We start from the raw sequence: 15,730 nt of genomic DNA, 5'->3' as shown, positions 1-15,730 counted from the left end.
ACTATGCAAAAAGCAGACGGCGCTGCGCTCAACACACACACAGATTCAAAACCATGGACACACTGGCACATAAATTACATAAACAATGTATAGGCCTAAATTGCATAAACTACAGTATTGCAACTAAGCAGACCTCTCTCTCTCAATCTATTTAAAACTCATAACAAACAAACAAAATTCCCAAAGTGGTCCTGAAATTAACTTAATAAACGAAACGAAAAATATAGCCTATTTATGCAAACAACTGAATCTGGATTTGAAATTAATCTGATTAGGCCTAGCCTACATTGCAAATAAACAGACAGCGCTGCTTCACACACACGCACACACACGCACACACACACACACACACACACACACACACACACACACACACACACACACGCACGCACGCACGCACACACACACACACCTTGTGTTTTGAAGACTGATACATCCGATTTGGATGAACAAACTTTGCAGCCCAGTTTCCCAGCTTTGCAGTCTATCCACGGCTAGGCTTATGCCTCTTGTTTTCTCCGCCACATCTCCTCCGTCCATGCATCTGGGAAAGGTGAGTTTGAGCTAGGGAACGTTGCTATAGCTAACGTTAACGTTACGGCCCGTCTACACTACAGCGTCGACAGCGTCGAAAGCTCCACTCTGCCCATTCACTTTCAATGGGGTGACGTCACGTAGCCGCGCTTTTTCGCCGAACTGAATTGTGGGTAGCAGAGCGAGGCGTCTCAGGCGTCTCCGGCGACAGAAGTTGAACAATGTTCAACTTCTGACGCCGGAGTAGCCAGCGCCAGCCAATCAAATCCCGTTTCCCAAAATCTGACAGCTGAAGCCGTAGCCAATCAAACCGCGTCTAAGCTGGGAGAGATATCCCGCCGTTCATTTCTATATTTCAAAAAAAGTTGGAGGAGAAACTAACTATCGCCGTAGCAATCACCCGGTTTTGTATGACCAGACCCTCTTCACCTACCGGGATACAAACCGGAGGAACCAGGCATGGAGGGAGGTGGCAGAGACAGTGGGGGAAACTGGTAGGTTTTCGCCTGTTTGGGGAGTTTATATATATATTGCTCCCATAAAATCCCCGGGTTTTTTTGCTTTGTATGTCGGGGGCGGGAGATTCATGTGATTGGTTGTTGGCCGTGTTGCTTGAATAAAATCCCCAAGCTCCAGACACGCCCAGCTCCAAGCTATTTTTGAAGCTGTAGTGTGGACGCTCCGTTAGTGCTAGCATTATCCACGTCTTTAGGCGGCTCTTCTGATGATGTAGTACTAGTAGCAGCTTCACTTGTAGCTTCGGTGCTGCTAGCCTCTTTCTTCTTGTGAATTATATTCTTTTTAGAAAAGAAGTCAAGTAAAAAATGTTTGCCTGCCATTATAGAGCTTTTTCTTTAGCGTTCTTGAGGGAAAGAGCTGCCGCAAAATCGGCGGGCGGCGAGCTGGCTCTCCCCAGTGGGTGTGTCACTGACACACCCCCAGCTCTCCGCAGGGTCACGATCGTGATGACTAATCATAATTATTTAAGGAAATCGTTTTTTTTGGTATTATAATTACTGTGAAATGTATTATGTTTTTGTCATTATTACAATAAATACACACTTGCAACTGATAACACTGGCAATGATTTTATATTTATTAGACTATTAAAAAAAAGATCATGCTCCAAATAAGTGGGGGTAGGCGTACCCCCGCGTCCAACGCCCACTACACCACTGGTTAGGACTGAATAATGACTTCATATTACATACCAAGGTTCACGTGATGTTTACAAATACAAATTGAGCATTTTTTTTTCAACCAAAAATGTATTAGAAATATGTTTTTTTCAACCAACTATTTATATAAATATAAGAAACTGGAAAATCTCACTATTTACAATATTGAACATTACAACTTTCAACCAACTATTCATTATAAATGTAAAGACAGTGTCAAGGTCTTTGTCCGTCTTCCAAGACAGTGGGTCTGGCTGCTGTGTAGCTACACTTCCAGAGATTACGCGGATATCTGAATCATATTTCTACTCCGTATAATCCAAAATATACGATTAATTACGTAAATGATGCGCATCTGGACCAACACACTCTCACTCCCTAAGCGTCCAATAGCGACGTTTGGTCAGTGTCCGTGGCGTCCAATTGTGACGCTCCTAGGCTCCTTCAGCGTCATAAAGGGACGCAAATAGCTTTCAACTGATTGCAATGTATTCCCATCTGCGTCGGGATTTGACGCTCATGGAAACACGGCATTCGTTTATGCCGGCTGCCCTTAAAGGCAATGTGAGCATCCATTCCCATTGGATAACGGAGAATTTTACACCCGGAAGTAAGTACTCCTCTTACTGTCGATTGATTTTACAGTGATATCTGCACTACTCATCGACTAAAAAACACCAGATTATCCTTGTTAATTACACAACATTGATTGGTTTAAATTGTGTACAATGCTTTTGTATTTTTCCCCTTCGATTCGGAGAAACAAATATGTTTTCTGAGTAAAGGATGGCAGAAGACACTACACTACCCAGAATCCCCAGCTATCGTTTGGCCTACACCATGTGCTCTGTTTGACAAACCCCGTTTTTTTCACCATTCATTCCGATGGCTGGCGTCTGTCACGTGATCTTCAAATGTCTCCCTGCAGAAAAAGAAAACATGGCCGAACTTCATTTTATTCTAGGTGTAAAATGCCTATTTTAAAGTTAGTTTGGCAATTAAAATGCGTTTTGATGTCATTTGATGCGAGAAATATGAGTTGTTATTTCAGATTATGTGTGCAGTGGATGTACATGATCTTTAGTTTGCTAGTTATTACGAAGATTACTTCAGGAAATCGCGACGTTTTCATTGTTACCAAGGTGGTTGCTAGGGACGCTGCTATCGATATTATTTCTGTTATGTTGTGTAACTGTTTAATGGTGTTATCTTTATTGCTACCCCCTTCCCCGTCAATGTATAGTGTTGGTCCACAGCCTAAACATATTAGTTTAACAAAATCCGCATCTAAAGATAGCCTACGTTATTTCCCCCTTGTGCAATTCCAGTCTCACATCTCAGAGCACACCGTCATTAACAAATACCGGAAACAGACCGAAATAATAATAATACCTTATTCCGAGTGTGCTTGCTTTTCTCTTTGAAAGTCATCACATAACGGCATTGTAATACACGGTTCGGCTGCATTACATATTACATATCTGCCGTAGTTCTGTATTTATAGAGCCCTGATGAGAAGACAAACATGAGGAACTGAAAACGTGACGTGGATCATAAATATATCAGCCATTAAACAACATCTTACATTTCTTTTCACACAATGCGTCTCCTTGCAGTATCAACACTAATTCGGCTGACTTTTATATTTGATCCAATTGGTAGATAGGCTGTATTTACACCATAAAGGTGCACAGTTGGTATAAAGGGACACCTGGTGGTTAAAGCATGTTATTGAATTTCAATATTTTTATTATTAGATATTAATACGATCCCTATAAAGTATTCATTACTCGTTATTCTCTACTAATTGTTAATTAAAGACTGTATGTAATGACTATTTTGCACATCCCTTTCAAGATTTCAAGATTTTCTAAGGTTTATTGACATATCATATAGGCCTACACAACTGTGGTGTAGTTCTGCACTGAATGAAAAACTTGGGTTGCAGGTTCCTCAATAGTGCATTACAAGACATCTATCAATATTTGTGCATACCTCCAGCAATGTTAACTATGTTGAAGCACTTATTTTAACTGATATTATACATAATGTATTATACTCTTATAGATGTATGTAGATATTTCATCTCCGGCCTTGTCAGGTATTGAACAATCAATAAATAAAGAACACAGAATTGTTGAATATAAAACACAGAATTTGTGTGATTATACTAAATGATTTTCAAATAAACACAACTGCATATTTAACTGTTACACATGCTGATGTAACGCAAATGTTCCAACTTGGGATCAATAAAGTATATCTTATCTTAAGATGATCGCGGTGGACCCGTTCAAATCCAGTTTTGGACAGTCTGCTGTGGTTCCATCCCATTTCAAGTGCTGTTCGAGAATCGGCTTAACCCTCGGAGCACACTCTCCAATCACAGAGCTTGAGGACTATCACGGGGTTTGTCAAGAGCACATGGTGTAGTCCAAACGATAGCTGGGGATTCTGGGTAGTGTAGTGTCTTCTGCCATCCTTTACTCCTGGGAATGGACGCTCACATTGCCTTTAAGGGCAGCCGACATAAACGAATGCCGTGTTTCCATGAGCGTCAAATCCCGACGCAGATGGGAATACATTGCAATCAGTTGAAAGCTATTTGCGTCCCTTTATGACGCTGAAGGAGCCTAGGAGCGTCACAATTGGACGCCACGGACACTGACCAAACGTCGCTATTGGACGCTTAGGGAGTGAGAGTGTGTTGTCTGGACGCACCGGCGCGTCCACCGACTCCAGAGGGTTTGAGACACCCTCCTTACGTTGTGGAAACCTTACATTCCCATAATAAATCAGTTTGATCTTTATTGATGGTATTTCGTGGACATATTTGTAAACGTTTTGCTAAAAGCTTACTATCTTCAGGTCAGAATCAGTAGCGTGGCATGGGGAAAACATTAGGGGAAGCCAATAATACGTCCTTTCTTTTGGGTCGGGGTGTGGTGGTCAATGTAATAACGTAACCAGATGAGTGATTACAGCGCCCGGTATCATTTTACACACATTTGTATTGTAACGTCCGAGGTGTTAAGGCTTCAATGATACTTCTGTGTAACAAAAACTAATGAACTTAGTACTTTTTGGAGCGTCCCAGCTAGCGCCTCCGTTTATTATTATCGAGTCACACCACGCTCTCCTTCACCACACCAGCACAGACTGCGCATGCTCACAACACATGACCTCTCAACCCAATGCTTACATGCGTCCCCCCTTACTGAAAGAAATGTCCCCATTTCCACACACATGGTGAGAACACAACAAAACATAAACAAATAAATAATACACATCCACAGCCCAAATAAAACTTCAACTTGGTATGACATAACCCATTCCCCTGTCCTGCACACTTGAGACATGGAAAAAAACACAATTATGCAGCATAGAATACACAGGAGAAAAGAAGCACACAAACATGTAAACACCAGTCACTCGGCCCACAACAAAGTCCATAAAGCGGACAGGAGGCCGCGCTAACCTCTCAGCCCGGGACACCGTCGGTGCTGCTTGTTCGAGCTCAGGGGAATCACCAGCTCCAGAACCCGGCACAAGAACACTGTCACTTTCCCCATCAGAAAACCTCAAGCGTCCAGAGCTCTGTGGGGAGACTGCATCTTGCAACGGAAGAGGCTGAGCAAGGTTTAAGAGAGACCTTGATGGTCCCTCCAAGGGAAAGGCTACCGGTCATAATGGACAGTTTGGAGAGAGGCTTCATCCCCAAACGGGCTACTTAGTTGGTACGTGACCCCCACTTCATCACCCCTATCCATTCGCCTCTGTACCAGATAAGGCCCCTTCCAGTGGGGAGCCAGCTTACAGCGGCTCTCAGTGGGATCATTTAACCACACCAAATCCCCGGCTTCATTTGGGACGTGCCTCACTCTGGCGTCATAGTACGACTGCTGTTTGCTGCTTGCAGCTAATTTGTCTGATCAAACGCCGCGTGCAAGCGTCTGAGAAGGGAACCAGCAAAGTCTTCCCGGGGACCCTGCACCAGATCATCCCGTTTGAACCCAGTAAAACATCCACAGGAGTCCTGGCCTCCCTGCCATGCGTGATAAAATACGGCGTGAAGCCTGTGCTGGAATGTACACTGGTATTGTACGCAAACGCGACCTGTGACAAAAAAGAGTCCCACTCCCCCTCACATGATAGCAGAGATTTCGCCAACTGATCGATAAGTGTCCTATTAAACCTCTCTACCATGCCATCAGACTTCGGATTGTAAGGCGTGGTGTGCGTCTTCTTCACACCTAATATTCCGCAACAAATGCCTCACAACATCTGACTCGAACTGTCTGCCCATATCAGTGTGCAGAGTTTCCATTACCCCATGCTCCAAGATGTAGTTCTGGAAGAGACACTCCGCGACCGTGGGGGCTTTTTGATTGGGGATGGCATACAGATTTACACATTTTGTGAAATAGTCCTCAACAACCAACACATACCGGTTGCCTTTTGATGTGACTGGCAACTCCAGTATGTCAGCCGCCACACGCTGGAAAGGTCTAACTGCATGCGAAGTTCTCATGTTTAGGCACCAGGGACTTCCTTCTCTGACAGGCATAACCAGGTCACACCATGATAGCCAATAGCACACACTTCTTGCACGTGCCAAAACGCGTTCATACGCCAGGTGAGCAGTCAGTGGAGCACCATGCAAGTGTCCCAGGACCTCTGGAACTAAGACAGCAGGAACAACAACCTGAGTAGACTGCCCTGCCTCAGACTGCCAAACAACTCTACATAAAAGTCCCTCCACAAAAGTCAGCCGGGGAAACTCATGCCAAAGTCTCTTCACACCCCGACTAGCATCTTTTAACCTTCACCTAGGCATGCTCCAGCCAGGCCAAAACTTTTCCGATGTCTGCATCCTTTTGCTGGAGCTCCCTAATACCGGAGCCATCATGTGACAGAGTGAAGATTAGGGTCTGGTCCCTGAGTCAGGAGAAGGAGGGCCTGAAATCAGTCCCTGGGCTTGGGCCGTGGCAGGAGTCCCCACTGCACACACATCACTAGGACCACTGTCCCCAGCGCCAGGGAGAATTGTACTCAAGGGAGCGGATGTGGCATCGAGACTGCCTGAATTCTCCAAAGCTTCAGGGGTGTCAGGCCTGCGTGAAAGGGCATCTGCATTTGTGTGTTTGGCCCCACTCTTGTGCACAATCACCCAGTCGTATGGGTTCAGCTCCAGAGCCCAACGGCTACGACGCCCCGTCATGTCATTGTCAACCTGAAGTCGTCGCAGACCCAACAAAGGTTGGTGATCTGTAATAATTGTGAAGGGGAGAAGACCCAAGTAATGCCTGAAATTACGCACTGCCCACACTATCGCCCACAGCTCCCTGTCGTAGGTAGACCAACGCCGTTCAGCTGCTGTGAGGGAGCGACTAGCGTAGGCCACCACTCTCTCCAGGCCATCCACTTCTTGTGACAGCACAGCCCCCACAGCAATCTGCGAAGCATCTGTACACAGCACGAAACTCTTGGTGAAGTCCGGGTGACACATGATAGGTTCGGCACAAAGACCATCCCGCAAAAACTCAAATGCCTCCTGGCAATCCGCCGTCCACTGAAAAGGGACATCCTTTCCCGTCAGATGGTTGAGGGGGCAGCACGCTGGGCAAAACTCCTCACAAACCTATATAATAATAATAAGAGCAGAGACCCAGAAAAGCACGCACCTCTGTAGCGGACCGTGGAACTGGCCAAGTCTTCACCTTATCCGTGTTACGGGGGTCAGGACGAAGCCCCCCGGCGGAGATGACGTGACCAAGGAATACCACGTGATCACGGGCAAGATGGCACTTTCTGGCGTTCAATCTAAGCCCAGCTGCCCCAATCCGAATGAAGACCTCCTCCAAAGCAGACATGTGGGCCTCAAACGAACTACTGTAAATCAGTATATCGTCAAGATACACCATGCAGATGTGCCATGGCAGCCCCCTTAACACCAGCTCCATAACCCTCTGGAAGGTAGCGGGTGCATTGGTCAGACCCATAGGCATGGATTTGAACTGGTATAGGCCCTGGCCAGTGGTGAATGCTGTCTTTTCGCGGTCCTCCTCAGCCACTTCCACCTGCCAGTAACCGTCAGAAAAATCCAAGGTCCTGAACCAGTAGGCCCCCGCCAATGCGTCCAATGTGTCATCCACCCGTGGCAGTGGATGAGAATCCTTTATTGTCACAGAGTTGAGTCCCCTGTAATCCACACAGAATCGCCATGTGTTGTTCTTTTTTCTGACGAGGACCACTGGGGCGGACCACGGGCTACAACTCTCTTCAATTATGTCATCCTCCAACAGGCGCTGAACCTGTCTGCCTATCTCCTTCCGTTTTTCTGGCGAAGTACGGTAGGCCCGACGCTTGACCGGGGAATGATCACCTGTCTGTATGCGGTGTTTGATCAGACCGGTGTTTCCTGTTCTGCCCTTCCCAGAGCCGAACACCCCATGGTGTTTCCCCATCAAGACCTGCAGCTGCAGTCTCTGTTCACCAGACACCGGGAAGCCAGCCACATCCGGCAGAGGGGTAGCCCCCTGCTGAGAGGGGGTGAGTAGCTCACAGTCCTTAACATGGTGGAACACACCTAAATGGGAGCCGGGGTGCAGCTTTAACTCCTTCTCTGTCGGGTTGAGCAGCCTGGCCACAGTGCATCCATTCTTCACAGGTGCAACTGTACGTGCAATCACAAGTCCCACGTTATCACGCACCTCAGGCTCCAGGTAGCCTAAGAAAGAGTCAATGGGCAGACCAGCAGTACGGGGAATATCCACATTAACTGGGACAATCATTTCACTGAAAGGGGGAATAATAGCATCAACAGACAAAGAGATGTTACAACATTCTGGTATGAAATCTGTGGCATGCATGAGAGGAATATCAACATCCCCCAGGCGAAGCAGACCACGACCGACCAACATCCATAACAGCTCGAGCCTGCAACATGAAATTAAACCCCAGCAGAATAGCTTGTGTTGCCCCTCGTACTACATGTAGAGCCTGCTCCCAATGTTTGCTGTATGGGAAGAGTCACTGGGCCCAGAGTGTCCAACAATTGACCATTTACTGTGCGTGAAAAAGTGTACTGGGTATTTAGCACACGTTTACGTAAGGCAGACATGGACATTCTGAAGTCCTCAGAAATAAGTGAAACATTGGACCCAGAGTCAATCAAAACAGTAACATAAACACCCTCAACAAGTCCTCTAACATAGGCTGTGGGCTTAGACTCACCCACAGAACAAGAGTCCAATGCACGAGCAGGCGCTTTCCCAGCAGAATAGTCTATTTGACCCTGTAGTGGTGAAACCGGCATCTGGGTCTCGATGCCAGTCACTGGAAGTTTCCCTGCAGCCGTCCGTGCGAGGATTGAGATGGTGACCGCCGAGAGGGAGACAAAAACCTCACTCCACGCCTTGGCTGACGTTCCCCAGCGCCGTGTGGTCCTTGCGGGACAAACCATCCTGCGGTCTGCGCTGAGGAGAACGGCCCCTGCTGCGGTCATCCCTGTGGGAATCCCCGGTGGTAGATCTGCAACCAAACCCGCCACAGTCACAGTGGCAGGCACGCCGGTGCACCCTCTGACGATCTCAGGTCAAGTCGGAGCTGCCTCTGCCATTCTCAGCTCCACGGCTATGTGCTCTCAAGTCTTTCACCTCAGTCTGTAAGTTGTCCACCTTCAAGGTGAGGCGTTCAACCACATTTATGAGCTTATTTCAAGCTATTTTCCAAAATCCTATGGAGAAATCCCATTGCTTTTTTGTCGAGGGAAAACGAGCGCATCTTACTTCCGGGTTTTAGGACGCGTCACTGCAACACTAAGTTGATGCGATTTGATTGGATTGTGAGACAAGGGAAGCCAGCCGCCTCTGGCTTCCCTTGGCATGGCCCTGACCAATCACCGGTCAGCAGGGGCATGACGTGAGCCTCATCTGATTGGTCAATCCCTCCATTTTTTTTCACCAAGGGAAGACAATTTCGGCTAGCCTCCTCTCGCAACAGAGAGTGCAATCTACTGTTTCACCATAACATCTACAGGGGCGCTGTTTCACTCTTTGTAAAATACTCAATGAGAATGGGGGAGAGACGGGCCGGCAGCAACACACAAAGAATTTCCGAAGTGTTTTTATTTATTTATTAAAATGATAACTACAATCCGAAAAAACAGGGGAAGCCTGGCTTCCCTTGGCCTCCAGGAGAAAACGCCACTGGTCAGAATTGAACATGTTTATGGATCTAATTTTTTCCCATTTGTTAGAGTATTTGGTTTTGGTAATACAATGATTAAGTCACTGTTCGTTGAGGGTGGAAGACTGCCATTCTTAAAAGCCTCTGATAACATTTCAACTAGAGGTGTAAGCAATTTGTTTTGAAATATTTAATACAGATCAATTGGAAGAGCATCTGGTGTGCCCAATCTCTTCCTTGTTCATTTCTAGCTCTAGATCTTGTTTATGTTCCCTTTGGATCATTGATAGTGAATCTAAGAATCTATTCATGTTTCGTACATTAGTTTCATTTTTTATATTAATAAATCTATAAATCTATAGATCTATAAAGATCTTTATAGTAGTCACTAAATGCATCATTAATTTCTGTAGGATCCACAACAATCCGACCATTGGAATGGTTGTTAGTGATGTTTTGGTTTCCAGTGGTTTAATGCTAGTGGCTAATGCCTGATTTATCAGCTTGTTCATAGAAAGTTAGTTTCAGTCTTAAAAGACTATAGGCAGGGCTACAAGCTGACAGTTGATCATATTAAGATCTCAAAATCAGTAACTCACTTTCCAGTTGAGGATTGCTTTTCTCAAAGACTTCTTCCTGAAGAGTTTTAGTTTTGTTTGCCAATCTTAATCTCTCCTCTCGTATCTTTGACCCTGTATAACTAATGATTATGTCCTCTCAGGAAAGCGTTAAAAGCTTCCCATCTCGTACAGGCAGAGGTTTGTGTATTTATTTAAAAGAACTCGTCGATCTGTCCTCCTATATATTTTACGAATTCTTCATCCTGCTGCCATTTTTTGCACCAAATTTGTGTACGCAATTCTGAGGAAATCAAAAAGTTATCTATTCGAGAGAATGTGTTAGAATAACAGGAATACCTTTTGCAAGTGGTTTCAATTCTCTCCATATATCTAATAGCTTTAATTTTTTAATTCAACAATGAATAATCTATCGTCACCTTCTTAAACTAATGGCCTAAGTCATATTTTGGAGAAAATGTTTTTTTTGCCTAAATCATCTCTTCTTGATGCTGGCCACCTCTGGTAAAATTGCCTACATCCTTATTGAAAAGAAAGTGCTGTTCCTACCCTGATAGTATAATGGCCTATGTCAAGAGTGTGACTTAGGCAATATATTTAAAAATTGCTTAAGTCACATTGTCTTGTGACTTAGGCCATTTGACAAGCTTTACAAAATGGCTGCTTCAAGAAGAAAGAAAAACTAACAGATAAATTAAGTTATTTTCATGGTTCAGGGCTTGTCCCCTGTTGGTAAGTGATGTTTACTATACTATAGGCTAGGCTATAAATGTTGTGTAGTTATTTAGTCTTTTAATTTCACAATTACTGTAGCTAATGTAGCTACTGTAGGTACTATAGTTACTGAAGCTAATGTAGCTACTGTAGCTCCATGAAGCATGCACACATTTCCCTCTGGGACAATAAAGACTCATCTAAAAACGAATCTAATCTTTCAAAACTAACGGTTACAATTACAGCATAATTATAAATAAGGAAAACTACATTTTGCCTTTGTCTGTTTTAATTCTTAATATTGACCTTTTTTCCACATTACATTTCCATCTTATTAGGAAAGATTAAATGTTTTTTTAACTGAATTTGGCCAAATAATATTCATTAAATAGCTTTAATGTATTAATGCATAGGACCACAGTGCAATTACAAAAATGTTTTTCACAATGATCACACAGTTGTGACCGTATGCCTACTCCTTTTTGGTAGGAGATGCACTTGACTTTTCAGACACCGATCAGGAATCATCCAATGAAAATGAGACCGTCGTTAAAGAGGTGGAGCAGCATGTACCAGGCCAAGACACTGTGGGTGTTTCTCAATGTCGAGGACGCTTCCTTGTCCTCCGAGTCAGGTCCATCAGAGGCTAGGCAAGAATCATTCCTGGCTTTCGGAGAGCGAAGAATGGAACAGGCTAGCAAGTGTGCAGGTGTGCGTCATATGAGTGGCCCCGCCTTACATTTTCCGACAAAGATTTGGGGAATTGGTCCGTGCGCAAAGCATTGTGCGGATTTTAAGACCGCGGAGGATACACATGTGCAGCCTCGAAATTTCCAGCAACGAATTACGCCGGCCTCGGTAGAATTCCAAGGATCCTGGACATTGGAACAGTCCTTCGGCGGGACTCAATGAAGTAGTATCCTTGAAATAGTGGCTCTGGGGCAGCGTTACTCGACATTGAGAAACACCCTGAGTCAGATGGAGCAGACAATAACCTAAACACTTTCATTGAAGAAGAGAGTGTTGCTGAAGATGCCTTAGCAGACCCATCCACACCATGAAGAAGACATAGATGATGATGATGTTATCATTGACCCAAACTACAATCCATCCTCTGATGAGTCCTCTCTCCCTGAAAATGAAGACAGTCTGGCAGCAACCTCAGAACATTATGGTCCTCATCTAAAGGATGTATGAAAACAATACGATCAAAAGGAAACAACATAAATACCTCAGCCCAGAAACATGGAAGCAAAATGAATCCAAGAAGAAACATCTCAAAAGAATGGCATACAAGGCCAAAGGTGGCAAAGGTGGCAGGCGCAGTTCATCATTTTCCTACCAACTGAAACAACTTCAGGATGGAACAAATCTTAAAGTGTGCAAATCTTTTTTTCTTCTACACTTGGTATCCCTGAAAGAACCATTACACTGGCTGAACAAAGACACCATCGACCATGACGAACAAGTGGCAGACCCGTCAACTACATCTGGCCCTAAGAGTGGCAAAAATGCAAAGCTGGAAACTGCTGTGACAGATTTCCTTCAAGAAGTTCCTTCACCCAGGCTGCAACTGCTGAAGTTGACGCTCTGCCAATCAAGGCGAGGAGGTTTCAGGACCTTCCGTCCATGAAACATGTCATGCCCTTCGAGTGTCATCAGCTTTTTGACAATTTGCCACATAATTAGACACACACACACACACACACACACACACACACACACACACACACACACACACACACACACACACACACACACACACACACACACACACACACACACACACACACACACACACACACACACACACACACCACACACACACACACACACACACACACACACACACACACACACACACACACACACACACACACACACACACCAAGATGACTGAGAAAGGTTCAGGGGAGAAACTGATAGTGAGGAGAGGCACATGCCTCCTCAACACATCCTCACTCCCAGGTCGGCCTATGTTGACGTTATGTCAAGTCCCCTGCCGGCTTTTTCCAACGCAAGGGGGGGGGGCCTTAGCGTCCATTTTCAACGCGAGGGGGGGGGGGCCTTAGCGTCCATTTTCAACGCAAGGGGGGGGCCCTTAGCGTCCATTTTCAGCTTTCCGGGATGTCCATGTGCTTCTATGGACGCTCATGGAAGCACGGCATTCGTTTGTGTCAACTGCCCTTAAAGGCAATGAAGATACTACACTACCCAGAATCCCCAGCTATCGTTTGGACTACACCATGTGCTCTGTTTGACAAACCCTGTGATAGTCCTCAAGCTCTGTGATTGGAGAGTGTGCTCCGAGGGTTACCCAGCCTCGAACAGCACTTGAAATGGGATGGAACCACGGCAGACTGTTCAAAACTGGATTTGAACGGGTCCACCGCGTTCATAAGAGTATAATACATTATGTATAATATCAGTTAAAATAAGTGCTTCAACATAGTTAACATTGCTGGAGGTATGCACACATATTGATAGATGTCTTGTAATGCACTGTTGAGGAACCTGCGACCCAAGTTTTTCATTCAGTGCAGAACTACACCATAGTTGTCAATAAACCTTAGAACATCTTGAAATCTTGAACGGGATGTGCAAAATAGTCATTATATACAGTCTTTAATTAACTATTAGTAGAGAATAACGAGTAATGAATATACTTTATAGGGATCCTATTAATATCTAATAATAAAAATAATGAAATTCAATAACATGCTTTAACCACCAGGTGTCCCTTTATATCAGCTGTGCACCTTTATGGTGTAAATACAGCCTATCTACCAATTGGATCAAATATAAAAGTGAGCCGAATTAGTGTTGATACGGCAAGGAGACGTATTGTGTGAAAAGAAATGTAAGATGTTGTTCAATGGCTGATATATTTATGATCCACGTCACGTTTTCAGTTCCTCATGTTTGTCTTCTCATCAGGGCTCTATAAATACAGAACTACGGCAGATATGTAATATTTTATGCAGCCGAACCGTGTATTACAATGCCTTTATGTGATGACTTTCAAAGAGAAAAGCAAGCACACTCGGAATAAGGTATTATTTTCTTTTCTTTAAATGTTTTCGGTCTGTTTCCGGTATTTGTTAATGACGGTGTGCTCTGAGATGTGAGACTGGAATTGCACAGGGGGAAATAACGTAGGCTATCTTTAGATGCGGATTTTGTTAACTAATATGTTTGCGCTGTGGACCAACACTATACATTGACGGGGAAGGGGGTAGCAATAAAGATAACACCATTAAACAGTTACACAACATAACAGAAATAATATCGATAGCAGCGTCCCTAGCAACCACCTTGGTAACAATGAAAACGTTGGACGCAATTTCCTGAAGTAATCTTCGTAATAACTAGCAAACTAAATATCATGTACATCCACTGCACACATAATCTGAAATAACAACTCATATTTCTCGCATCAAATGACATCAAAACGCATTTTAATGGCCAAACTAACTTTAAAATAGGCATTTTACACCCAGAATAAAACGAAGTTCGGCCATGTTTTCTTTTTCTGCAGGGAGAAATGATAGCTGGGGATTCTGGGTAGTGTAGTGTCTTCTGCCATCATTTACTCCGAAAAAAGATTTGTTTCTCCGAATCGAAGGGGAAAAATACAAAAGCATTGCACACAATTTAAACCAATCAATGTTGTGTAATTAACAAGGATAATCTGGTGTTTTTTAGTCGATGAGTAGTGCAGATATCACTGTAAAATCAATCGTCAGTAAGGGGAATATTTACTTCCAGGTGTACAATTCTCCGCTATCCAATGAGAATGGACGCTCACATTGCAGTCGACACAAATGAATGCCGTGCTTCCATGAGCGTCCATAGAAGCACATGGACATCCCGGAAAGCTGAAAATGGACGCTAAGGCCCCCCCCCCTTGCGTTGAAAATGGACGCTAAGGCCCCCCCCCTTGCGTTGAAAATGGACGCTAAGGCCCCCCCCCTTGCGTTGGAAAAAGCCGGCAGGGGACTTGACATAACGTCAACATAGGCCGACCTGGGAGTGAGGATGTGTTGGCCTCCTCAGGGTTTGATTTACTTGCCTTTTGTTTTATTTAGCTAAGAGTGATTTAAGTTGTACCTTTTGAGTTTGCTATATTGAATTAAAGGGCCAAACTGCCCTCTGTTTCCTGAGTCTCTGTATGCTCCTCTAGCATGTTAAACTGTTAGTTGCTGACCCAGCCCCATGGTCTGTTACAGTAATGCGGGAAAGAGAAGTGCACTGTTTTGCCTAAGTCACTTACTCCAGAAGTAATAAGGCCTAAGTCAGCTTTTCAAATGGCCTAAGTCACAACAACATGTTCGTAAATTGGCCTAAATCATCTAAATCTCTTATTTTACACAATTGACAGACAGTGTTATGTGTATGTCAATAGTCATATATTGTCATAACCTTTTTGTGTGAAATAATTAATATATATCATATATTCTATATTTGGTTAAGTTTTTTCTGTTTTTGGAAAAACCTTCGAATATGACTTAGGCCATTAGTTTAAGAAGGTGACGC

At 44.3% G+C, this 15,730-nt stretch overlaps 1 protein-coding gene across 1 annotated transcript in view; it reads right to left on the bottom strand.

Annotated features, from left to right (window-relative positions):
- Nucleotides 1–15,730, bottom strand: part of carmil2 (capping protein regulator and myosin 1 linker 2) — a 98,868-nt gene that overhangs the window by 82,719 nt on the left and 419 nt on the right.

This window comes from Pseudochaenichthys georgianus, chromosome 6 (genome assembly GCF_902827115.2).
Source record: "Pseudochaenichthys georgianus chromosome 6, fPseGeo1.2, whole genome shotgun sequence".
NCBI lineage: Eukaryota > Metazoa > Chordata > Actinopteri > Perciformes > Channichthyidae > Pseudochaenichthys > Pseudochaenichthys georgianus.
The sequence above is the reverse complement of the archived record's forward strand: the minus strand, read 5'-3'. Positions and strand labels throughout refer to the sequence as shown.